At 59.1% G+C, this 22501-nt stretch overlaps 1 protein-coding gene across 1 annotated transcript in view; it reads left to right on the top strand.

The window, feature by feature from the left end:
* Positions 1-20632: 20632 nt before the first annotated feature.
* LOC144780829 (NXPE family member 1-like) overlaps positions 20633-22501 on the top strand; it is a 164735-nt gene continuing 162866 nt past the window's right edge. The window contains exons 1-2 of the mRNA XM_078659329.1: positions 20633-20801; positions 21376-21839. The gene's annotated coding sequence lies outside the window, so the exon portion shown is untranslated. The remainder of the gene's footprint in view (positions 20802-21375; positions 21840-22501) is intronic.

The following is a 22501-nucleotide window of genomic DNA, read 5'->3' as shown; positions in this document are numbered from 1 at the left end:
TGCGTCAGTACCTTACGCCTGCCTCATGGCAGGCATAAGGGTGACGCAGTGCCACAGTGATAGGCTGGTCCCATGCATTGCTGGAGTTGCGTCATGCTTGTCACACAACTGCAGCAATGCGTGACTTTAGCGCAGAGAGATACGTCAGGATTCCAAACGTATCTGTCATTAAATGCGACATGGAGAGCTGTACAGTGAATACAGCGCATCCAGGGTGTCACAAGAAGGGCGTGGTGAAAGGTGTTGCAACACTGTTCAGTCGCAGCGATGCAACACTTTTCATGACTGAGGCCCAGGAATGCTCACTACCTTATTGATGGTACGTATTCCTGCCCTGTAGTTTTGTCGCAGGGCAGGTCAGCAACATTCCTTACAGCGCTGTCCAGCGCCTAAATCTGCTGAAATGAGGCCCCAAGTGTCTGCATCAATTAAAAGACCAGCTATTTTCTGCTCTTAAAAAACCGCCTCTAACTGCAGTTAGAGGCATTTTTTTTGGTTTTGCACCATGCATGGAATTTCTGGTAAATGTCGCGAAGTGGGGTTAGCGGTGGTTATTGCACGGGAATGCCTGCCTTGCATCTCATTTTCGTTAACTCCCGCTTAAAAAAATGGCGATCTTGAAAATGGCCATTTTCGCCAGAAAACTGCTGCTAACTGAGGTTAGCAGCAACTTGTAAATAAGGCGAAAAATTTACGCAATGGTGTCGCTAACTCCTCGTACATAAGCCCCTTAGTTTCATTTAGTACTACAACAATGTGGGCAATCTCAGCTTAGCAAAGGTGGCTAAAACAAAGGGCCTCATTTCCAAGTTTTCGACGCAGGGCACCGCAGCATGTCCCTTTGCTGCGCTGCGTCAAAAGAAAACTGCAGGAATGCGCCGTATCTATGGGATGCAGCGCATTCCTGACGTTTTTGCTGCCTTGTGTCAACGCAGCTACCGCTGCGCCATAGTGAAGAAATTATTGTTTTTGTGCAGGACGGGGCCCCTTCCTGCACATAAACAATCAATGGAGGGGTTTTCCTCCATCTATGCGTGCTAAAGAGCGCAGCACGCTAGGAAAGCGGGAAAAAGAGGAGAAATAAAGTGGCATATTATCAAGCACGGCGATAGGCAATTATCGCCGCTTTAGCGGCCGTTTTCGGCTGCTAAGCGGCGATAATTCTATCGCCCTATTAGCAAGCTGTCGCTAACTGATGTTAGCGACAGCTTGTAGGCGATAGCGAGCGGTTTGGGTCCACTTTGCATGTCAGCGATGTTTATCGCTAATGACATGCAAAGTGGGCGTACCCAAACTGTTAACGACTGAAAGCAGTCGCTAACGTCGCTATCGCCTATTATCAAGGCAGGCGTAGCGATGGAAATATTCGGGCTAAGCGCGAATATCTCCAAAAACTAACGCCTGCTCAGACCAGTTCTTAGCCATGTTATCCAATAGGAGGTGGATAACATGGCTAAGAGCATTTTGTCGCTAATGCGTGAATATCGCTGTATTCTCAGCGATATTCACGCATTTCGCCGCTATCGCTGGATATTTTAGCACAATGGAGAAAAACGTTGCTAATAGCATGTTTTCTCCGCTAACATATCCAGCGATAGGCAGCGATAAAAAAATCTTCGCTAAGCCTATTTAGCGATAATTATCGCTACTTGTTGGTAATATGCCCCAAAGTTCTTTCTCCTCGTTATGCCTCCTCTAGAGAGACGTAGCTTTTTGGCGTATTCCCAGGTTACAAGTCCTTGTAAATCTATCTGTAAATGCAGCAAACCCATGGGTGTTGCGTGGGAAAACCCACCGCAACGCTCAATGAACGCCTCCTTGACGCAGAGTAAGGCAACGCAGTGACTTGCACTGCTTCACCCCACTCCATATCTAAGAGGCAAGAAAAGCCACGTACAATAGCTTTGCGTGGCCTCGTAGATATGGGTCTGCACTCCGTGCTGCGTGACGCACCGGTGGTGCCCTGGGCTTGTAAATAAGCCCTAAAGTCTGCCGTGTTACACATGAAATGCCACATTTTTGCAGCCATGGGCCGCTCTTGTCGAGTAAATGTGTTTGTGTATTCTGGGTGGCAGCAGTCAAAAGCAAGAGGCCTCCCCATTGCCTTTTGATGCCCCCCCTCCCGCTCTGCCCCAATAAGGGCTGCAGCCCCCAGTGGTCAGATAAGCATCACGTGTAATGTGTGGGTTAACGTGACGCATGACGGTGCAGGTGCGTGCCCAGGCGGTCTCACTGCAAACAGGGTACCTGCTCACAGCCTCTGCCATCCTGAAGAGACAGGAAAGGAGGGAAGGCGTCCTGGCACAGATCACATGTGACTGATTATTTCCATTAAAATACAGTAGTAACATCTGATGGAAGCCTGTAGTTCAGTTCACTAGCAGCAGACAACATACAGAGTCGCCTCTGACTGCGGGCAGCGATGCAGATGAACACGTGTAAGTGAAGAGCAGACGTTCGCCCAGGCCTCGTGGCCTGGAATAACTCCATTTTGAAAGAGAACTTCGCGAAAATATTTGGGGGCATATTATCAAGACAGGCGATAAAATTATCGCCGCTTTAGCGACAGAAAACCGCCGCTAAAATGGCGATAATGGGCTTGATAATATGCTCTATGGAATTCCAATTGAAGCCCATGTTAAATGTGAAGGACATCTAACATGGGCTTCAATTGGAATTCCAAAGAGCATATTATCAAGCCCATTATCGCCGTTTTAGCTGCAGTTTTCTGCCGCTAAAGCAACGATCATTTTATCGCCTGTCTTGATAATATGCCCCTTGGTTTTAATACATTGGACATAAAAAATACACAGCGAGTAAAATTAGAGTTTTAAAATGGAACGCGAAAAATTATTCATGGAACAGGATAGAGAGCTAATACTGCCACAGGTTACTTGTCCGGACGCTGTCTGGGGTGCAGGGCACATTTTAAGATCGCTGTACGGCAACCTGACCTTACAGAGACATCTAGATGCTGGGAGAGGAGGGGGCATATTATCAAGCACGGCGTTACCATTATCGCCGCTTTAGCGGCAGAAAACTGCCGCTAATGCGGCGATAATGGGCTTGATAATACGCCGTAGAGAATGCTAAAGCGGCGATAATGTTAACGCTGTTTCTTGATAATATGCTCCAATGTACTTTTGGCTGTCCTCTTTAATGCCTGTCTTTTTTAGGTTTCGTCTGCATATCGCTTGCGCTGTGCTTGAGCAAGCGCTTGTATTCTGTTAGAAAATGAGGCATTATTTGAGAGACCTGCACAAACAATATGTTTACATTTGTCCTTCACTGGGAACCAAACACCCCTTTTCTAGCGCGTGACTCTCAGAGGGTAGAGTTGCAGAGCAGCCTAAGGCTTACTCAAGGGAGGTGGTGTGGGGTATGTGGGCTAGTAAACGCCCTTCACAAGTATGCAGAAATAACACTCAATAATTGATTGTCCAGTCTCTACTTTTCTTTATAAAATGGAGGTGTATATTTATTACACACACACACTACTCAATACGATGCATCAATTTACAAATATACATTAGCTGTTGGAATTACCTCATGACTTTGCATAACATTCCCACCCCTCCCGCGGGGGGGAGGGGTCTAGTATCACCACTCCCATGTACACACATTATCTTGCCCCCAAATGCAGTGGATTGACCATAACCTAGAACAAAGACCCTTCCCAACTGGCACCATCCCAGTGGCGACCCACCCCATTATCTCACCAAGCATTTATAAAGGAACACCTGCCATAGAGACACATAACCGTGACTGAGCCTCTCATTCTGGCCATACAGGATACACCCTCGAATCACAGGGGCTGACAGTCTGGGTTGTTCTTCAACTAACGCAGTAGTAAGACTACATGACTAAGCATCCCTTAGAAGGACAGGTACTTATCATATCTGATGTCAGTTATAATGCAATGCAATTAAAGCCCCTAAAAGCCATCACAGTTATAATCACAGGATTAAGCATTTACAACCAGGCACCCTAGCAGACATGCCTAGCAACAAACCCCACTTTGCTTATCGTTTCACATGTCACATGTGACTTTTAGTCGCCAAAAGGAACAATATTATGTAAATGCACCACTTGGGCACTTGCATTTTTCCACCTCAAGGGAATGTCTCCACAAAGACAGTCCACGTTCCCCCTTTCACACATCAGTGAAGTCCTAACCATCAGCTTCCAGCTCAAGAACAAAAGTTCCAGCATTACGAAGGCTTAAAACCACATGAATAACCCTTGAGAGGTTCTTTCCGTCAAGTCCCCCAGAGACTGAGGGTGGGGACTTTCAACTTTTGTGCTGGGGGAGTCTACGTTGCTCTTGCAGCTCCCTCTGCACCTCTCATGCTTTTGGCAGTGACCCCATCTTCCTGGGTCACTACATGCCACCAACAAGCCGGTTTCCTCTGCAGGCCTTCTCAGGCCCTGCAAGGCATTATGGGGCACTTTCCTTCATTTGTGCATGTGGTAGCAGCAGCTCTCCCACTGCCCCGGGGAGAACCGTGCTGCCTCGTTGGCTGCCCCTCGCTGTGTGTCCACTTCTTGGGGGGCCCGGTCCCACCCTGGCACCTTGCATCCAGGTGAGTTTGGAGAGCAGCTCGGGGAGCCCACCTCCGGCTCCTCTCGCCGACTCAACCACTGGCCAGCACCCTCGCGTGCTGCCGTGAGAGCCGGCTCTTCATTCTGGTCTGTCCATCATCACCTTGTGTTTGCTTTGTTTGCCATAAGTTGGCAGGGTATGCCCAGACGTGGGTCTCTTGCTCACTTTGCCACTGGATTCAAGCTAGCCTGGCTGAGGACGGCTGATTAGCCAGAAACCGGTCCTAGGATGCTTGTTTCCGGTCCAGGGAAGACATGGCTTGGCAGTTCGGGCTGGACTGTTCCCATGAGGCACAGGGTCAGACTGATTTGCATATGGCTGGGTCTGAACTGGGGGTGGTGGAGTGAGCTAAAGAAGGATGGTGGATTCAAAGCAGATCTCTGACTGGGTGTCTGAAAAGTTTCAGTGCTCTGTCCATCATCTCCTTGTGTTTGATTTATTTATTCATTCCATCTATAGTGCACACTGTCACCATTCAGGTTTTCTTTTGCTCGGCCTCAGTCTAGAAAAAGCAAGCTGCGAGGGCAAGCTCGGGGGAATAGATTAAGCGGGAAAGAGCCGAGTCTTCGAGGCTTTCCTAAAGTGCGGTGGGAGAGAGCGAGATCCCAGGGCAGGTGGTACGTTATTCCATAATTGATCCGCTCTGATCATGGAGACCCCCCCTTCGCCCGTCTTGTCTTTTGGGGGTTTTCATTGGAGATCAGTGGGTGGAAGGCATCTCTTTGGGGCACATCTGTTCATCTTTATGTAGGGGTGGTGGCCCTTGCCAGGGAGGGCTTTACGAGCTGTGCCCGCGGCCCTGAGGCTGTGCCCGCGGCCCTGAGGTTGTGCTTGGTTGGATGGGCAGCCAGTGAAGCCCCTTCATAGTGTCTGAGCAGGGCAATCCTCTGAGTCTGGCTAGAGCCCGCTTTGGCTGACGCTAGGACTCCATACAGTCTGGTAACCAGCAGTAGGGCCTTGCAGTAGTCCAGCCTGCTCGGAAAGATGCTGCCTGCGACCAGAGACCTCCCTGTGGAGACAGCAGAGGTAGGAAAGAGTCTCTTTAGTCCACGAAGTAGTGAAATAAAGTAACCGCAACTTTGCTTAGGTGGCTCCCCCTGGAAAATCTGCTGTCCAAGGTGACCCCACATTGCTGTAGTTTCTGGGTTTTCAGTTCATCACCCACAGACAGTGAACCGGACCATGGACTGCCCCCTTCTCCCGCCGACGCAATGGAGATGCAGCCAAGAATCCGGGCCCGCGCTGGCCTAGGGCGCAGCAGTGAGGAGCAAGCCGCCACCTCCCACCTGGGGTCAGCGGGCGAGGGGCTCTGTGCCCCCAACCTGAATCCCGGTAGCACTAGTCCTTCGGGGATGCCTGGTTCCAAAATGGCGCCGGTCGGACTTAGCGGCTGACTCTGGGAGAGAGGAGAGTTGCATCCCAACACTGGAGTACTCTGTCCACTGTGTAGAGGTAGGCTGCCGTGCCCCTGTGACGACCGCTGCCCCTGGTGGGAGAGGCATCGCACCCCTACAGGTGCCAAGTTGCTACATTATCTCTGGAACATGCCTGGCTTTCAAATGGCGGCTGCACGCCCGTGCTGGATCTGCGCACTTGAAGCCTCCCCCTCCCAGAAGCAATTGGTGCGGTTATTATCGAAAATAGCAGGGATCGGAGGGGGAGAGCATCGGCCGCCCCATTGTTAACCTTTGCGGACTCTGCCTACTTGGTTCAGCCCAGCTCAACCTGTATCCAGCATGCTGCTTCCCTCACCAAAAATCCTGAGAAAATCTATATGTATATAGAGATTACTCTAACCACTAGTATATGTGGTAGACCCTTGTACTCACTACCATTCCTATGTGATTCTCAGGGTTTATCCATTTGTATCTCTTCCTTGAGTGACTTTACATCTTGTACATTTGCCATTTTTCCTGTTTGTATCTTTTATGTAACTCATGTAATCCTGAGTCCTTATGTATCGCAACTGGTTCTTTTGTAAAGCGCTCTGACACCTCTGAGTAATGTTCGCGCTATAGAAAATCGCATTAAATAAATAAAATAAATAAATAAAACGTTGGGGGAGCTTTGTGTGAATTGTGTTCGGTGGGGACACAAGAAGGAGGCTGTGGAGACTGTGGAGGCTGTGGAGGCTGTGAGGCTGTGGAGACTGTGGGGCTGTGGAGGCTGTGGAGGCTGTGGAGGCTGTGGAGGCTGTGTGGCTGCGGGAGCGACGGAGGCTGTGAGGCTGTGGAGACTGGGGGCTGTGGAGGCTGTGGAGGCTGTGACGCTGTGAGGCTGTGGAGGCTGTGGAGACTGTGATGCCGTGAGGCTGTGGAGGCTGTGGAGGCTGTGAAGGTGTGGAGGCTGTGGAGGCTGTGGGGCTGTGGAGGCTGTGGATGGTGTGGGGGCTGTGGAGTCTGTGGAGGCTGTGGAGGGTCTGGAGGCTGTGAGGCTGTGAGGCTGTGGAGGCTGTGGAGGCTGTGAGGCTGTGGAGGGTGTTGAGGGTGTGGAGGCTGTGGAGGCTGTGAGGCTGTGGAGGGTGTGGCTCACTGGTTAGAGCAGGCAGACCCTGAAGCAGAGGTCAGACCCGGGACCAGGGTTCAATTCCCGACGCGGCAGGGTCTTGAGCTCAAATGTCCATGGACTCGATAATTCTCGCTTCGGTGCCTGACCTAATCATGGGTTCACACTCTGCAACTCTGGGCATTAAGCTTGCTTAATCTCCACAACGGCCCCCCTGCGGCGGGATGCCTGGCTTTCACCTTGGGGATGCCCTGTAGGGGCTATCTCACAGGGAAAAGCCAGGACGGGTTCCCAAGGCAAGCGCGGAGATACCCCTTCGGGGGTCGATTCAGGCGCTATATAAGAAACATAAGAGGGTGTTGAGGGTGTTGAGGGTGTGGAGGCTGTGGAGGCTGTGGAGGGTGTGGGGGCTGTGGAGGCTGTGGAGGGTGTGGAGGCTGTGGAGGCTGTGAGGCTGTGGAGGCTGAGGAGGCTGTGGAGGCTGTGGAGGCTGAGGAGGGTGTGAGGTTGTAAGGCTGTGGAGGCTGTGAGGCTGTGAGGCTGTGAGGCTGTGGAGGCTGTGGAGGGTGTGAGGCTGTGGAGGCTGTGGAGGCTGTGGAGGGCGTGGAGGCTGTGGAGGGCGTGGAGGCTGTGGAGGCTGTGGAGGGTGTGAGGCTGTTGAGGCTTTGGAGACTGAGGAGGGTGTGGAGGCTGTGAAGGCTGTGGAGGCGGTGGAGGGTATGAGGCTGTGAGGCTGTGAGGCTGTGGAGGCTGTGAGGCTGTGAGGCTGTGTAGGCTGTGGAGGGTGTGGAGGGTGTGGAGGCTGTGGAGGCTGTGAAGCTGTGGAGGCTGTGGAGGGTGTGAGGCTGTGGGGGCTGTGGAGGGTGTGGAGGCTGTGGAGGCTGAGGAGGGTGTGAGGCTGTGGGGGCTGTGAGGCTGTGAGGCTGTGGAGGCTGTGGAGGGTGTGGGGGCTGTGGAGGCTGTGGAGGCTGTGAGGCTGTGGTGGCTGTGGAGGGTGTGAGGCTGTGGAGGCTGTGGAGACTGAGGAGGGTGTGGAGGCTGTGGAGGCTGTGGAGGCTGAGGAGGGTGTGCGGCTGTGAGGCTGTGGAGGCTGTGAGGCTGTGAGGCTGTGAGGCTGTGGAGTCTGTGGAGGGTGTGAGGCTGTGGAGGCTGTGGAGGCTATGGAGGCTGTGGAGGCTATGGAGGCTGAGGCGGGTGTGAGGCTGTGGAGGCTGTGAGGCTGTGAGGCTGTGGAGGCTGTGGAAGGTGTGAGGCTGTGGAGGCTGCGGAGGCTGTGGAGGGTGTGAGGCTGTGGAGGCTGTGGAGGGTGTGGAGGATGTGGAGACTCTGGGGGCTGTGGAGGCTGTGAAGGCTGTGGAGACTGTGGGGGCTGTGGAGGCTGTGGAGGCTGTGGAGACTGTGGGGGCTGGGGAGGCTGTGGAGGCTGTGAGGCTGTGAGGCTGTGGAGGCTGTGGAGGCTGTGGAGGCTGTGGAGACTGTGGGGGCTGTGGAGGCTGTGGAGGGTGTGGAGGCTGTGGAGGCTGTGAGGCTGTGGAGGTTGTGGAGGTTGTGGAGGCTGTGAGGCTGTGGAGGCTGAGGAGGGTGTGGAGGCTGTGGAGGCAGTGGAGGCTGTGGAGGCTGACGAGGGTGTGGAGGCTGTGGAGGCTGTGGAGGCTGAGGAGGATGTGAGGCTGTGAGGCTGTGGAGGCTGTGAGGCTGTGGAGGCTGTGGATGCTGTGGAGGCTGTGGCGGGTGTGCTGGGTGTAGGGGCTGTGGAGGCTGTAAGGCTGTGGAGGCTGTGGAGGGTGTGAGGCTGTGGAGGCTGTGGAGGCTGAGGAGGGTGTGGAGGCTGTGGAGGCTGTGGAGGCTGAGGAGGGTGTGAGGCTGTGGAGGCTGTGAGGCTGTGAGGCAGTGAGGCTGTGGAGGCTGTGGAGGGTGTAGGGCTGTGGAGGCTGTGGAGGCTGTGGAGGCTGTGGAGGGTGTGGAGGCTGTGGAGGCTGTGAGGCTGTGGAGGCTGTGGAGGGTGTGAGGCTGTGGAGGCTGTGGAGGCTGTGGAGGCTGAGGAGGGTGTGGAGGCTGTGGAGGCTGAGGAGGCTGTGAGGCTGCGAGGCTGTGGAGGCTGTGGGGACTGTGGAGGCTGAGGAGCCTGTGGAGGCTTTGAGGCTGTGGAGGCTGTGGAGGGTGTGGAGGCTGTAAGGCTGTGGAGGGTGTGGAGGCTGTGGAGACTGTGGGTGCTGTGGAGGCGGTGGAGGCTGTGGAGGCTGAGGAGGCTGTGGAGGCTGTGGAGACTGTGGAGACTGTGGGGGCTGTGGATGCTGTGGAGGCAGTGGAGACCATGGGTGCTGTGGAGGCTGTGGAGGGTGTGGAGGCTGTGGAGACTGTGGGGGCTGTGGATAATGCGGAGGCTGTGGATGCTGTGGAGACTGTGGTGGCTGTGGTGGCTGTGGAGGCTGTGGATGCTGTGGAGGCTGTGGAGGCTGTGGATGCTGTGCAGACTGTGGGGGCTGTGGAGGCTGTGGATGCTGTGGAGGCTGTGGATGCTGTGGAGGCTGTGGAGGGTGTGGAGGCTGAGGAGGCTGTGCAGGCTGTGAGGCTGTGGAGGGTGTGGAGGCTGTGGGTGATGTGGAAGCTGTGGAGGGTGTGGATGCTGTGGAGACTGTGGTGGCTGTGGAGGCTGTGGATGCTGTGGAGGCTGTGGAGGCTGTGGAGACTGTGGGTGCTGTGGAGGCTGTGGAGGCTGTGGAGGCTGAGGAGGCTGTGCAGGCTGTGAGGCTGTGGAGGCTGTGGATGCTGTGGAGGCTGAGGAGGCTGTGGATGCTGTGGAGGCTGTGGATGCTGTGGAGACTGTGGTGGCTGTGGAGGCTGTGGAGGCTGTGGATGCTGTGGAGACTGTGGTGGCTGTGGAGGCTGTGGATGCTGTGGAGGCTGTGAGGCTGTGGAGGGTGTTGAGGGTATTGAGGGTGTGGAGGCTGTGGAGGCTGTGGAGGGTGTGGGGGCTGTGGAGGCTGTGGAGGGTGTGGAGGCTGTGGAGGCTGTGGATGCTGTGGAGGCTGTGGAGGCTGTGGAGACTGTGGGTGCTGTGGAGGCTGTGGAGGCTGTGGAGGCTGAGGAGGCTGTGCAGGCTGCGAGGCTGTGAGGCTGTGGAGGGTGTGGAGGCTGTGGAGGGCGTGGAGGCTGTGGAGGGCGTGGAGGCTGTGGAGGCTGTGGAGGGTGTGAGGCTGTGGAGGCTTTGGAGGGTGAGGAGGGTGTGGAGGCTGTGAAGGCTGTGGAGGCTGTGGAGGGTGTAAGGCTGTGAGGCTGTGAGGCTGTGGAGGCTGTGAGGCGGTGAGGCTGTGGAGGCTGTGGAGGGTGTGGAGGGTGTGGAGGGTGTGGAGGCTGTGGAGGCTGTGAGGCTGTGGAGGCTGTGGAGGGTGTGAGGCTGTGGGGGCTGTGGAGGGTGTGGAGGCTGTGGAGGCTGAGGAGGGTGTGAGGCTGTGGGGGCTGCGAGGCTGTGAGGCTGTGGAGGCTGTGGAGGGTGTGGGGGCTGTGGAGGCTGTGGAGGCTGTGGAGGGTGTGGAGGGTGTGGAGGCTGTGGAGGCTGTGGAGACTGAGGAGGGTGTGGAGGCTGTGAGGCTGTGGAGGCTGTGAGGCTGTGAGGCTGTGAGGCTGTGGAGTCTGTGGAGGGTGTGAGGCTGTGGAGGCTGTGGAGGCTATGGATGCTGTGGAGGCTATGGAGGCTGAGGCGGGTGTGAGGCTGTGGAGGCTGTGAGGCTGTGGAGGCTGTGGAAGGTGTGAGGCTGTGGAGGCTGCGGAGGCTGTGGAGGGTGTGAGGCTGTGGAGGCTGTGGAGGGTGTGGAGGATGTGGAGACTCTGGGGGCTGTGGAGGCTGTGGAGGCTGTGGAGACTGTGGGGGCTGTGGAGGCTGTGGAGGCTTTGGAGACTGTGGAGACTGTGGGGGCTGGGGAGGCTGTGGGGCTGTGGAGGCTGTGGAGGCTGTGGATGCTGTGGAGACTGTGGGGGCTGTGGAGGCTGTGGAGGGTGTGGAGGCTGTGGAGGCTGTGGAGGCTGTGAGGCTGTGGAGGTTGTGGAGGCTGTGAGGCTGTGGAGGCTTTGGAGGCTGAGGAGGGTGTGGAGGCTGTGGAGGCAGTGGAGGCTGTGGAGGCTGACCAGGGTGTGGAGGCTGTGGAGGCCGTGGAGGCTGAGGAGGATGTGAGGCTGTGAGGCTGTGGAGGCTGTGAGGCTGTGGAGGCTGTGGAGGCTGTGGCGGGTGTGCAGGGTGTGGAGGCTGTGGAGGCTGTGAGGCTGTGGAGGCTGTGGAGGGTGTGAGGCTGTGGAGGCTGTGGAGGCTGAGCAGGGTGTGGAGGCTGTGGAGGCTGTGGAGGCTGAGGAGGGTGTGAGGCTGTGAGGCTGTGGAGGCTGTGAGGCTGTGAGGCAGTGAGGCTGTGGAGGCTGTGGAGGGTGTAGGGCTGTGGAGGCTGTGGAGGGTGTGGAGGCTGTGGAGGCTGTGAGGCTGTGGAGGCTGTGGAGGGTGTGAGGCTGTGGAGGCTGTGGAGGCTGAGGAGGGTGTGGAGGCTGTGGAGGCTGAGGAGGCTGTGAGGCTGTGAGGCTGTGGAGGCTGTGGGGACTGTGGAGGCTGAGGAGGCTGTGGAGGCTTTGAGGCTGTGGAGGCTGTGGAGGGTGTGGAGGCTGTGAGGCTGTGGAGGCTGTGGAGGGTGTGGAGGCTGTGGAGACTGTGGGTGCTGTGGAGGCTGTAGAGGCTGAGGAGGCTGTGGAGGCTGTGGAGACTGTGGAGACTGTGGGGGCTGTGGATGCTGTGGAGGCAGTGGAGACCATGGGTGCTGTGGAGGCTGTGGAGGGCGTGGAGGCTGTGGAGACTGTAGGGGCTGTGGATAATGCGGAGGCTGTGGAGGCTGTGGAGGCTGTGGATGCTGTGGAGACTGTGGGGGCTGTGGAGGCTGTGGATGCTGTGGAGGCTGTGGATGCTGTGGAGGCTGTGGAGGGTGTGGAGGCTGTGGAGGCTGTGGATGCTGTGAAGACTGTGGGGGCTGTGGAGGCTGCGGATGCTGTGGAGACTGTGGGGGCTGTGGAGGCTGTGGATGCTGTGGAGGCTGTGGATGCTGTGGAGGCTGTGGAGGCTGTGGAGACTGTGGGTGCTTTGGAGGCTGTAGAGGCTGAGGAGGCTGTGCAGGCTGTGGGGGCTGTGGATGCTGTGGAAGCTGTGGAGGCTGTGGATGCTGTGGAGACTGTGGGTGCTGTGGAGGCTGTGGAGGCTGTGGAGGCTGTGGAGGCTGAGGAGGCTGAGGAGGCTGTGCAGGCTGTGAGGCTGTGGAGGCTGAGGAGGCTGTGCAGGCTGTGAGGCTGTGGAGGCTGTGGATGCTGTGGAGGCTGTGGAGACTGTGGGGGCTGTGAATGCTGTGGAGGCTGTGGATGCTGTGGAGACTGTGGTGGCTGTGGAGGCTGTGGAGGCTGTGGATGCTGTGGAGACTGTGGGGGCTGTGGAGGCTGAGGAGGCTGTGCAGGCTGTGAGGCTGTGGAGGCTGTGGAGGCAGTGGAGGCTGTGGAGGCTGACCAGGGTGTGGAGGCTGTGGAGGCCGTGGAGGCTGAGGAGGATGTGAGGCTGTGAGGCTGTGGAGGCTGTGAGGCTGTGGAGGCTGTGGAGGCTGTGGCGGGTGTGCAGGGTGTGGAGGCTGTGGAGGCTGTGAGGCTGTGGAGGCTGTGGAGGGTGTGAGGCTGTGGAGGCTGTGGAGGCTGAGCAGGGTGTGGAGGCTGTGGAGGCTGTGGAGGCTGAGGAGGGTGTGAGGCTGTGAGGCTGTGGAGGCTGTGAGGCTGTGAGGCAGTGAGGCTGTGGAGGCTGTGGAGGGTGTAGGGCTGTGGAGGCTGTGGAGGGTGTGGAGGCTGTGGAGGCTGTGAGGCTGTGGAGGCTGTGGAGGGTGTGAGGCTGTGGAGGCTGTGGAGGCTGAGGAGGGTGTGGAGGCTGTGGAGGCTGAGGAGGCTGTGAGGCTGTGAGGCTGTGGAGGCTGTGGGGACTGTGGAGGCTGAGGAGGCTGTGGAGGCTTTGAGGCTGTGGAGGCTGTGGAGGGTGTGGAGGCTGTGAGGCTGTGGAGGCTGTGGAGGGTGTGGAGGCTGTGGAGACTGTGGGTGCTGTGGAGGCTGTAGAGGCTGAGGAGGCTGTGGAGGCTGTGGAGACTGTGGAGACTGTGGGGGCTGTGGATGCTGTGGAGGCAGTGGAGACCATGGGTGCTGTGGAGGCTGTGGAGGGCGTGGAGGCTGTGGAGACTGTAGGGGCTGTGGATAATGCGGAGGCTGTGGAGGCTGTGGAGGCTGTGGATGCTGTGGAGACTGTGGGGGCTGTGGAGGCTGTGGATGCTGTGGAGGCTGTGGATGCTGTGGAGGCTGTGGAGGGTGTGGAGGCTGTGGAGGCTGTGGATGCTGTGAAGACTGTGGGGGCTGTGGAGGCTGCGGATGCTGTGGAGACTGTGGGGGCTGTGGAGGCTGTGGATGCTGTGGAGGCTGTGGATGCTGTGGAGGCTGTGGAGGCTGTGGAGACTGTGGGTGCTTTGGAGGCTGTAGAGGCTGAGGAGGCTGTGCAGGCTGTGGGGGCTGTGGATGCTGTGGAAGCTGTGGAGGCTGTGGATGCTGTGGAGACTGTGGGTGCTGTGGAGGCTGTGGAGGCTGTGGAGGCTGTGGAGGCTGAGGAGGCTGAGGAGGCTGTGCAGGCTGTGAGGCTGTGGAGGCTGAGGAGGCTGTGCAGGCTGTGAGGCTGTGGAGGCTGTGGATGCTGTGGAGGCTGTGGAGACTGTGGGGGCTGTGAATGCTGTGGAGGCTGTGGATGCTGTGGAGACTGTGGTGGCTGTGGAGGCTGTGGAGGCTGTGGATGCTGTGGAGACTGTGGGGGCTGTGGAGGCTGAGGAGGCTGTGCAGGCTGTGAGGCTGTGGAGGCTGTGGAGGGTGTGGAGGCGGTGGAGACTGTGGGGGCTGTGGATGCTGTGGAGGCTGTGGAGGGTGTGGAGGCTGCGGAGGCTGTGAGGCTGTGGAGGCTGTGGTGGCTGTGGAGGCTGTGGAGGCTGTGGATGCTGTGGAGACTGTGGGGGCTGTGGAGGCTGTGGATGCTGTGGAGGCTGTGGATGATGTGGAGGCTGTGGAGGGTGTGGAGGCTGTGGAGACTGTGGGTGCTTTGGAGGCTGTGGAGGCTGTGGAGGCTGAGGAGGCTGTGCAGGCTGTGGGGGCTGTGGATGCTGTGGAAGCTGTGGAGGCTGTGGATGCTGTGGAGGCTGTGGAGGCTGTGGAGACTGTGGGTGCTGTGGAGGCTGTGGAGGCTGTGGAAGCTGAGGAGGCTGTGCAGGCTGTGAGGCTGTGGAGGCTGAGGAGGCTGTGCAGGCTGTGAGGCTGTGGAGGCTGTGGATGCTGTGGAGGCTGTGGAGAAGACTGTGGGGGCTGTGGATGCTGTGGAGGCTGTGGATGCTGTGGAGACTGTGGTGGCTGTGGAGGCTGTGGAGGCTGTGGATGCTGTGGAGACTGTGGGGGCTGTGGAGGCTGAGGAGGCTGTGCAGGCTGTGAGGCTGTGGAGGCTGTGGAGGGTGTGGAGGCGGTGGAGACTGTGGGGGCTGTGGATGCTGTGGAGGCTGTGGAGGGTGTGGAGGCTGTGGAGGCTGTGAGGCTGTGGAGGCTGTGGAGGCTGTGAGGCTGTGGAGGCTGAGGAGGCAGTGGAGGCTGTGGAGACTGAGGAGGGTGTGAGGCTGTGAGGCTGTGGAGGCTGTGAGGCTGTGGAGGCTGTGGAGGCTGTGAGGCTGTGGAGGGTGTGAGGCTGTGGAGGCTGTGGAGGCTGAGGAGGGTGTGGAGGCTGTGGAGGCTGTGGAGGCTGTTGAGGCTGAGGAGGGTGTGAGGCGGTGAGGCTGTGGAGGCTGTGAGACTGTGAGGCTGTGAGGCTGCGGAGGCTGTGGAGGGTGTAGGGCTGTGGAGGCTGTGGAGGCTGTGGGGGGTGTGGAGGGTGTGGAGGCTGTGAGGCTGTGGAGGCTGTGGAGGGTGTGAGGCTGTGGAGGCTGTGAGGCTGTGAGGCTGTGGAGGCTGTGAGGCTGTGGAGGCTGTGGAGACTGTGGAGGCTGTGGAGACTGTGGGTGCTGTGGAGGCTGTGGAGGCTGTGGAGGCTGAGGAGGCTGTGGAGGCTGTGAGGCTGAGGAGGCTGTGGAGGCTTTGAGGCTGTGGAGACTGTGGGTGCTGTGGAGGCTGTGGAGGCTGTGGAGGCTGTGGGGGCTGTGGAGGCTGTGAGGCTGTGGAGACTGTGGGTGCTGTGGAGGCTGTGGAGGCTGAGGAGGCTGTGGAGGCTGTGGAGACTGTGGGGGCTGTGGAGGCTGTGGAGACCATGGGTGCTGTAGAGGCTGTGGAGGCTGTGGATGGTGTGGAGGCTGTGGAGGCTGTGGATGCTGCGGAGACTGTGGTGGCTGTGGTGGCTGTGGAGGCTGTGGATGCTGTGGAGGCTGTGGAGGCTGTGGATGGTGTGGAGACTGTGGGGGCTGCGGAGACTGTGGTGGCTGTGGAGGCTGTGGATGCTGCGGAGGCTGTGGAGGCTGTGGATGCTGCGGAGACTGTGGAGGCTGTGGATGCTGTGGAGACTGTGGTGGCTGTGGAGGCTGTGGATGCTGCGGAGGCTGTGGAGGCTGTGGATACTGCGGAGACTGTGGAGGCTGTGGATGCTGTGGAGACTGTGGATGCTGTGGAGACTGTGGTGGCTGTGGAGGCTGTGGATGCTGCGGAGGCTGTGGAGGCTGTGGATGCTGCAGAGACTGTGGTGGCTGTGGATGCTGCGGAGACTGTGGTGGCTGTGGTGGCTGTGGAGGCTGTGGATGCTGTGGAGGCTGTGGAGGCTGTGGAGGCTGTGGATGCTGCGGAGACTGTGGTGGCTGTGGTGGCTGTGGAGGCTGTGGATGCTGTGGAGACTGTGGTGGCTGTGGAGGCTGTGGAGGCTGTGGAGGCTGTGGAGGCTGTGGATGCTGTGGAGGCTGTGGAGGCTGTGGAGGCTGTGGAAGCTGTGGTGGCTGTGGAGGCTGTGGATGCTGTGGAGGCCGTGGAGGCTGTGGATGCTGTGGAGGCTGTGGAGGTTGTGCAGGCTGTGAGGCTGTGGATGCTGTGGAGACTGTGGTGGCTGTGGAGGATGTGGATGCTGTGGAGGCTGTGGATGGTGTGGAGACTGTGGGGGCTGTGGAGGCTGTGGATGCTGTGGAGGCTGTGGAGGGTGTGGAGGCTGTGGAGACTGTGGGTTCTGTGGAGGCTGTGGAGGCTGTGGAGGCTGAGGAGGCTGTGCAGGCTGTGAGGCTGTGAAGGGTGTGGAGGCTGTGGAGACTGTGGGGGCTGTGGATGCTGTGGAGGCTGTGGAGGCTGTGGATGCTGTGGAGACTGTGGTGGCTGTGGAGGCTGTGGATGCTGTGGAGGCTGTGGAGACTGTAGGTGCTGTGGAGGCTGTGGAGGCTGTGGAGGCTGAGGAGGCTGTGCAGGCTGTGAGGCTGTGGAGGCTGTGGTGGGTGTGGAGGCTGTGGAGACTGTGGGGGTTGTGGATGCTGTGGAGGCTGTGGAGGCTGTGGATGCTGTGGAGACTGTGGGGGCTGTGGATGCTGTGGAGGCTGTGGAGGCTGTGGATGCTGTGGAGACTGTGGTGGCTGTGGAGGCTGTGGAGGCTGAGGAGGCTGTGCAGGCTGTGAGGCTGTGGAGGCTGTGGAGGGTGTGGAGGCTGTGGAGACTGTGGGGGTTGTGGATGCTGTGGAGGCTGTGGAGGCTGTGGATGCTGTGGAGACTGTGGGGGCTGTGGAGGCTGTGGATGCTGTGGAGGCTGTGGAGGCTGTGGATGCTGTGGAGACTGTGGGGGCTGTGGAGGCTGAGGAGGCTGTGCAGGCTGTGAGGCTGTGGAGGCTGTGGAGGGTGTGGAGGCGGTGGAGACTGTGGGGGCTGTGGATGCTGTGGAGGCTGTGGATGCTGTGGAGACTGTGGGGGCTGTGGATGCTGTGGATGCTGTAGAGGCTGTGGAGGCTGTGGATGCTGTGGTGGCTGTGGAGGCTGTGGATGCTGTGGAGGCCGTGGAGGCTGTGGATGCTGTGGAGGCTGTGGATGCTGTGGAGACTGTGGGGGCTGTGGAGGCTGTGGAGGATGTGGAGGATGTGGAGGCTGTGGAGACTGTGGGGGCTGTGGATGCTGTGGAGACTGTGGGGGCTGTGGAGGCTGAGGAGGCTGTGGAGGCTGTGGATGCTGTGGAGGCTGTGGAGGCTGTGGATGGTGTGGAGGCTGTGGAGACTGTGGGGGCTGTGGATGCTGCGGAGGCTGTGGAGGCTGTTGATGCTGTGGAGACTGTGGTGGCTGTGGTGGCTGTGGAGGCTGTGGATGGTGTGGAGACTGTGGGGGCTGTGGAGGCTGTGGATGCTGTGGAGGCTGTGGAGGCTGTGGAGGGTGTGGAGGCTGTGGAGACTGTGGGTTCTGTGGAGGCTGTGGAGGCTGTGGAGGCTGAGGAGGCTGTGGAGACTGTGGATGCTGTGGAGACTGTGGTGGCTGTGGTGGCTGTGGGGGCTGTGGATGCTGTGGAGGCTGTGGAGGCTGTGGATGGTGTGGAGACTGTGGGGGCTGTGGAGGGTGTGGAGGCTGTGGAGACTGTGGGTTCTGTGGAGGCTGTGGAGGCTGTGGATGCTGTGGAGGCTGTGGAGACTGTGGGTGCTGTGGAGGCTGTGGAGGCTGTGGAGGCTGAGGAGGCTGTGCAGGCTGTGAGGGTGTGGAGGCTGTGGAGACTGTGGGTACTGTGGAGGCTGTGGAGGCTGTGGAGACTGTGGGTGCTGTGGAGGCTGTGGAGGCTGTGGAGGCTGAGGAGGCTGTGCAGGCTGTGAGGCTGTGGAGGCTGTGGAGGTTGTGGAGGCTGTGGAGACTGTGGGGGTTGTGGATGCTGTGGAGGCTGTGGAGGCTGTGGATGCTAGGGAGACTCTGGGGGCTGTGGATGCTGTGGAGGCTGTGGATGCTGTGGAGACTGTGGTGGCTGTGGAGGCTGTGGATGCTGTGGAGGCTGTGGAGGCTGTGGATGCTGTGGAGATTGTGGGGGCTGTGGAGGCTGTGGATGCTGTGGAGGCTGTGGAGGCTGTGGATGCTGTGGAGACTGTGGGGGCTGTGGAGGCTGAGGAGGCTGTGCAGGCTGTGAGGCTGTGGAGGCTGTGGAGGGTGTGGAGGCGGTGGAGACTGTGGGGGCTGTGGATGCTGTGGAGGCTGTGGAGGCTGTGGATGCTGTGGAGACTGTGGGGGCCGTGGAGGCTGTGGATGCTGTGGATGCTGTGGAGGCTGTGGAGGCTGTGGATGCTCTGGTGGCTGTGGAGGCTGTGGATGCTGTGGAGGCCGTGGAGGCTGTGGAGGCTGTGGAGGCTGTGAGGCTGTGGAGGCTGTGGATGCTGTGGAGGCTGTGGAGGCTGTGGATGCTGTGGAGACTGTGGGGGCTGTGGAGGCTGTGGATGCTGTGAAGGCTGTGGAGGCTGTGGATGCTGTGGAGACTGTGGGGGCTGTGGAGGCTGTGGATGCTGTGGAGGCTGTGGAGGGTGTGGAGGCTGTGGAGACTGTGTGTGCTGTGGAGGCTGTGGAGGCTGTGGAGGCTGAGGAGGCTGTGTGAGGCTGAGGAGGCTGAGGAGGCTGTGCAGGCTGTGAGGCTGTGGAGGGTGTGGAGGCTGTGGATGCTGTGGAGGCTGTGGAGGCTGTGGATGCTCTGGTGGCTGTGGAGGCTGTGGATGCTGTGGAGGCCGTGGAGGCTGTGGAGGCTGTGGAGGCTGTGAGGCTGTGGAGGCTGTGGAGGCTGTGGAGGCTGTTGATGCTGTGGAGACTGTGGGGGCTGTGGAGGCTGTAGATGCTGTGGAAGCTGTGGATGCTGTGGAGACTGTGGGGGCTGTGGAGGCTGTGGATGCTGTGAAGGCTGTGGAGGCTGTGGATGCTGTGGAGACTGTGGGTTCTGTGGAGGCTGTGGAGGCTGTGGAGGCTGTGGAGGCCGTGGGGGCTGTGTAGGCTGTGAGGCTGTGTGAGGCTGAGGAGGCTGAGGAGGCTGTGAGGCTGTGGAGGGTGTGGAGGCTGTGGAGACTGTGGGGGCTGTGGATGCTGTGGAGGCTGTGGAGGCTGTGGAGACTGTGGATGCTGTGGAGACTGTGGTGGCTGTGGAGGCTGTGGATGCTGTGGAGGCTGTGGAGGCTCTGGATGCTGTGGAGACTGTGGGTGCTGTGGAGGCTGAGGAGGCTGTGCAGGCTGTGAGGCTGTGGAGGCTGTGGAGGGTGTGGAGGCGGTGGAGACTGTGGAGGCTGTGGATGCTGTGGAGACTGTGGGGGCCGTGGAGGCTGTGGATGCTGTGGATGCTGTGGATGCTGTGGAGGCTGTGGAGGCTGTGGATGCTGTGGAGACTGTGGTGGCTGTGGAGGCTGTGGATGCTGTGGAGGCTGTGGAGGCTGTGGATGCTGTGGAGACTGTGGGGGCTGTGGAGGCTGTGGATGCTGTGGAGGCTGTGGAGGCTGTGGATGCTGTGGAGACTGTGGGGGCTGTGGAGGCTGTGGATGCTGTGGAGGCTGTGGAGGCTGTGGATGCTGTGGAGACTGTGGGGGCTGTGGAGGCTGTAGAGGCTGTGGATGCTGTGGAGGCTGTGGAGGCTGTGGAGACTGTGGGGGCTGTGGAGGCTGTGGATGCTGTTGAGGCTGTGGAGGCTGTGGATGCTGTGGAGACTGTGGGGGCTGTGGAGGCTGTGGATGCTGTGGAGGCTGTGGAGGCTGTGGATGCTGTGGAGACTGTGGGGGCTGTGGAGGCTGTGGATGCTGTGGAGGCTGTGGAGGCTGTGGAGGTTGTGGAGGTTGTGAAGGCTGGGGAGGCTGTGAGGGCTGTGGAGGCTGTGGAGGCTGTGGAGGCTGTGGAGGCTGTGGATGCTGTGGAGACTGTGGGGGGTGTGGAGGCTGTGGATGCTGTGGAGGCTGTGGAGGCTATGGAGGGTGTGGAGGCTGTGGATGCTGTGGAGACTGTGGGGGCTGTGGAGGCTGTGGATGTTGTGGAGGCTGTGGAGGCTGTGGATGCTGTGGAGACTGTGGGGGCTGTGGAGGCTGTGGATGCTGTGGAGGCTGTGGAGGCTGTGGAGGCTGTGGAGGCTGTGGGTGCTGTGGAGGCTGTGAGGCTGTGGAGGCTGAGGAGGATGGGGAGGCTGAGGAGGCTGGGGATGCTGTGGATGCTGTGGAGGCTGTGGAGGCTGTGGAGGCTGAGGAGGATGGGGAGGCTGAGGAGGCTGTGGAGGCTGTGGAGGCTGTGGAGGGTGAGGAGGATGGGGAGGCTGTGGAGGCTGTGGAGGCTGTGGAGGTGTTGCCCGCTGCTGCGTTCAAAGGACAGGATCCCTCTGAGTCCTCAGCATCATTGCGCGGCCTTGAGGAGTTTAATGAGCGCCTCTTAAAGATATTCCAGGCACGTGGGCGCTTCACGGGACAGACACGTCAGCAGCGACTTCACCAAACGAGTCCCTCCTGTAGAGATGTGTCCTGTGTGTTAATGACAGAAACAGCTTCAGTCTGCACATTGAGGCGGTTTCAGGGCGTCTCTGGTGACGTGTCTCTGGCCTCATGCCAGCCGAGCCCTGGGCACCGGGCACCGGCCTCGGAGGCTGCAGAGGATCAGAAGCCAGTGCCAGGGAGTGTGGGAGCGCCTGGCACCACAGGCTGCGAGGGATCCACAGGCTGAGAGGGATCCACAGGCTGAGAGGGATCCACAGGCTGCGAGGGATCCACAGGCTGAGAGGGAGCCACAGGCTGAGAGGGAGCCACAGGCTGGGAGGGATCCACAGGCTGAGAGGGATCCACAGGCTGAGAGGGAGCCACGGGCTGAGAGGGATCCACAGGCTGAGAGGGATCCACAGGCTGAGAGGGATCCACAGGCTGCGAGGGATCCACAGGCTGAGAGGGAGCCACAGGCTGCGAGGGATCCACAGGCTGAGAGGGATCCACAGGCTGAGAGGGAGCCACAGGCTGAGAGGGATCCACAGCTGAGAGGGATCCACAGGCTGAGAGGGAGCCACAGGCTGAGAGGGATCCACAGCTGAGAGGGATCCACAGGCTGGGAGGGAGCCACAGGCTGAGAGGGATCCACAGGCTGAGAGGGATCCACAGGCTGAGAGGGAGCCACAGGCTGAGAGGGAGCCACAGGCTGTGAGGGAGCCACAGGCTGAGAGGGATCCACAGGCTGAGAGGGATCCACAGGCTGCGAGGGATCCACAGGCTGAGAGGGAGCCACAGGCTGCGAGGGATCCACAGGCTGAGAGGGATCCACAGGCTGAGAGGGATCCACAGGCTGAGAGGGAGCCACAGGCTGAGAGGGATCCACAGCTGAGAGGGATCCACAGGCTGAGAGGGAGCCACAGGCTGAGAGGGATCCACAGCTGAGAGGGATCCACAGGCTGGGAGGGAGCCACAGGCTGAGAGGGATCCACAGGCTGAGAGGGATCCACAGGCTGAGAGGGAGCCACAGGCTGAGAGGGATCCACAGGCTGAGAGGGAGCCACAGGCTGAGAGGGATCCACAGGCTGAGAGGGAGCCACAGGCTGAGAGGGATCCACAGGCTGAGAGGGAGCCACAGGCACAGTCTTTATAGCCCTGGTTCTGTGGGATTCGACCTTCTTCTTTCATCTCCAGGCGCAGCAGCCGAGGCCTCCCCTGAGGCCCGGGGTGGAGGCGCCCCCCTGGCCCCCGCCCCCCCCTCTGTGAACCTCTGCCTCGTCCAGGACAGCTCGACCCCCCCTCTCAGGGGCTGACAGGTATTTATAGGGGTTTCTTTTGTTCGGGCTCAGTGTAAAGTGTCTCCTTCTTGCACCTATAGACATTAGAATGCATTCACCCTGCGCCTCATGCCGGTGCCTGCAGCTTCGAGGCCCTCGGTGCCTGTAGCTTCGAGGCGCTCGGTGCCTGCTGTCTGACGTCAGCTCCCAGGTCTGTGTCTTTTCTTGTCTGTCAGATGCCTTCTGACAGTGATGAGTTTTTGGATACCGAGGCAGTAGCCTCATTACTCCACAATTGTTTTGAGTTTTTTAGTCGCTGTTTAGGTTCTTATTGATATACAGTTGTGCTCTCGCTACTACAAAAAGTATCACAAGCAGTACATTCACTGATAAGTATTCAAGGAGACAGAAGCAGATTCTTTGGTGTGTTCAAAATGTAGCAAAACGTTGGTTTATTCTCTCCAGATTCAAGTAATGTGATGCAAAGCCGACACGTGTTTCGTCGTGTACAGTTGAGTCAACACGACTCTTCAGGGCTGATGGTACAAGAATAACATAGACAGGATCAGTAATGCCGTGGTCACATACTGCAAATGGTGACAAGGTGCAACCAACATGCAGTAGTAGCGTGCCACTGGGTTCGCACGTTATGATATCGTATGGTGAGGAGTTAAATAGAACTGGTACTTGTGTCACTCCAA

Source organism: Lissotriton helveticus, chromosome 9, assembly GCF_964261635.1.
Source record: "Lissotriton helveticus chromosome 9, aLisHel1.1, whole genome shotgun sequence".
Taxonomy (NCBI): domain Eukaryota; kingdom Metazoa; phylum Chordata; class Amphibia; order Caudata; family Salamandridae; genus Lissotriton; species Lissotriton helveticus.
Note: the sequence above shows the minus strand (reverse complement) of the source record. Positions and strands in the feature narration are given on the sequence as shown.